Genomic DNA, 3,471 nt, shown 5'->3' on the forward strand with positions numbered 1-3,471 from the left:
TCGATGAAAATAGTCAGTTTTAAGTATTGATTGATTCCATGGACTTAGCTTTGTGCTAGATCAATGAGCACATTCATGATTATTTCAAATATCTATCATAGTCATTATGTACTCTTGCTACTATTATTATTGGTATTTAGATGACGGTGAATTAAGTAGAAAGGAGTTTGTACACGTTTTAAAATCAAGAAACTCACGCGGTTTGCAAAAGGTAAGTATATTAGTTTAACTTAAGATGATTCTTCTCTCCTTTAGTCACGAGAATTAGGACTAGCCAAACTAATGAACTCTGTTGTGGCTTGCTCTGCAAAAGCAGTCAAAGATAAACTAGGGATTGAAGCTTGAGCTAGTGCTATGGTGTGGTCAATCAAGTCAGGATTATGAACATTTTATATTATAACAGAAATATCTTTTAGTGATGGCAGGATAGAATAATATTATATAATTGATTTTTTATGTACACCCATTCTGTTTGAGTAGCAACAATACAGAAACATATGATTATACTTAATTTTATGGGTGACTTGACATTTTGAACACATACACACACACATGCCCTCACATATTGTGTGGGGATTTGTGCCCAATACAAAAAGTGCCAGGAGTACTCTTGATAATGCCAAAGATCAATTCTTTGTAATCTTTTATGCTCTTTGAGCCTTTAACTTATCAATAACAAAAAGAAATAGTCCCATTTAATATGCAATATACTGTAACTCATTGTATGTTAATGAATGTTCATTTCTTCATAGAATTCCGATTTGTACAACTACAAATCGAAATAGTTGTAGAGCATTCCCACCTGTCTACATGAACCATGGACCATTAAGTACAAACCTAAAACATTTAAATAAAACGTAAACCTAATAAAGCAGATACATGTAATTTAGTTTGGTGGTTGCATACAATGAATGTGGTTTGTGTCGGGCATGTTTTGGAGTATTTCTTAGAATTGTTAGATCTGTACTTTTACAAAATTAGAAGAAATAGTTTGATACACACATAATGTCCTCTCTCTCCTCTTTCTCTTTACTTAATCCAATTGATCTGTAGTTTAGTGTTATGGTATCAGTTCATCACTCATAAGATAGTAAATTTACTCAGTATTTATGATTCACCTAACAACAGATCCAAAACATCTCAATACTCAAGTCAAGTAGTGAATTGGCTATGGCTGATACTTGACAATGCCCCTGCAATTAGGTCCCAAAAGAAGAGAGATATAACTAGAAGACAGGAGCACTCTAGCAATGGTACCAGAAATTAGTTCAAAATGACAACTATATTGCAAGTTAACTGACTTTAAAGGTTAGATTCTATCTACAAAATGAATTTAGGCAAAATGCCTGTAATTATACTCCACAATATTTCCATATTTGGAGAGTTTGAGCTGCCTATATATAAGAGAGCTAATGTTGCATCAGCAAGTATACTGTAACTGTTAGTAAAGGCAAAAGTATGTCTCTCCTGTTAGTGGTTGTTCTCTTATTCTTCAGTAGCTCCTGCAGTGTCTCCTCTGGTCAGTATTATGTGTCTGATGACTGCAGTTCAGTTGCTCATAATCCTTGTCATCCTTTATCAGTGTATGCTGGGGATATGTCTCAATACAATAACAACATCTTCTACTTCATTGGAACCAGTGACATTAATGATGATGTCAACATGACTGCAGTAAGGAATGTTACTCTACATGGACTGGATCAGGCCTGTCTTATTAGTAGCAGGAGTAATGAAAGGTCTATTCTCATCTATAACAGCAATCATGTCATTATTTCTAACATTTCAGTGTATAATCTTGGAGTCATTGCTAGATCATCGAACAATATTACAATAACTAACTCCTCATTTAATGGCAAGACAATAAGATTAAACAATGCTTTTGATGTTAAAGTATCATCCTCAGTTTTCATTCATTATGGTGTATATATTACGTACAAGCCTCTTCCAGTATGCAGCACTGAACTACCTCACTACTCACTAATAGTGACTAATGTCACATTGAAGCGCAGTGAGATGACACTATCTACTTATCATGGTGATTCATACAATCTGTCAGCCATTTTTTATAACTATCATAATATACTTCATAGTCAATCTAAATTTGCTTTGGGTGGTAGCCTTTTTTATATATACATTAAGAACTCATTATTTCAATCAGCTCCTAGACTTGGTGTTTACTACGGCTTTTTTATTACATTTGGTACAAAAATGAACCCAAAGAAATGCAAGTTTCCTCTTATTCAATTAATTTCTACTTTTGTAATTGAGGTTAGTCAATTTAATGATGGTTTGCATGGAATTGGAGTAACTAGTTTTCCATACTTACCAAGAACACTTAGCAATCACTTTATTATCATTATCATTAAGTCGTGTTTGATAGCTAACAACACAGAAAGAGGCTTACAGATTAATAAAAGATTCTTGACATTGGTCCAAATCAATATAATAGATACAGTATTTATTGGAAATGAAGCTAATTTGATATTGAATAGTAATTCTATTAGTTTCAGTAATGTTACTTTTGCTAACACTCGCTCAACAGGATTGACACTTAAAGCATCAGTAGTAACAATTGAGAATAACTTGATATTTAAACACAATACTGGAGTAGTTGGAGGAGGATTAGCAATAAATGACTCATCACAATTGATAGTATCATCATCTGCTAACTTGGAGTTTATTAGTAATCATGCTTCTTATAAAGGTGGAGGGATCTATCTTGAACATACATCAGAGAGTGCCATAACATTAGAGGCACCAAATATACCTCTTACATTAATAAATAATAGTGCTGGAGCATATGGTGATGATATATATGGATATACTGATGATAGAAGCAATCAGTTCAACTTGACAAATCGAAATATTAGTTCAACAGGTGATGCACAGAAAATACATTTTTGTACTTTTAATAAAAAAACAAGTGACAAACTGATTTATCCAGGTCAAGCACTAAAGTTTCATATAGTTTTGCTTGGTTATGATTACTTTGGATCACTAAATGTCACTGATGGTATAATAGAAATACGTGATGGACTCACTCCAGACAGTGCTCATACAGTCGATCATGTATATGCTAGATCTAAGCCTGGTTCTAATTGTTCATCGCCGATTGAATACAAACCAAACCATCCTCCCAGTCATGTAAAACATGCCATGCTATTTGCTATTAAACTAAACTATCCCATTTTTTGGGATTATATTGTTAATGAATGTCCCATTGGTTTTAGTGTAGATAGCTCAAAAGGTAGAGTTATCTGTGCTTGCAGTCAAAGTGTTTCAAGAGAGAATGTGACATGTAATATAACTAGTCTAAACATTACACACAAAGGTCTACTGTGGATTGGAACATATGATACCAGTACACCTTTCAATGCTAATGAAACCAATCCTAATGCATGCATTATCAATGAGGACTGTCTCCTCTATTGTTCTCCTAATCCTGTTACCTTCAAGTTGAATCACACTGAT

The 3,471-nt window shown here is 33.6% G+C and overlaps 1 long non-coding RNA gene across 1 annotated transcript; it reads left to right on the forward strand.

The window, feature by feature from the left end:
• The first annotated feature begins 35 nt into the window (after nt 1-35).
• Nucleotides 36-506, forward strand: LOC109581759 (uncharacterized). Its single transcript, XR_002184756.1, has 2 exons — nt 36-211; nt 256-506. It is a non-coding gene; the product is annotated as an uncharacterized LOC109581759 (long non-coding RNA).
• Nucleotides 507-3,471: the final 2,965 nt, after the last annotated feature.

The sequence above is a fragment of the Amphimedon queenslandica genome, unplaced genomic scaffold (genome assembly GCF_000090795.2).
Source record: "Amphimedon queenslandica unplaced genomic scaffold, v1.1 AMPQUscaffold_13421, whole genome shotgun sequence".
Classification (NCBI taxonomy): domain Eukaryota; kingdom Metazoa; phylum Porifera; class Demospongiae; order Haplosclerida; family Niphatidae; genus Amphimedon; species Amphimedon queenslandica.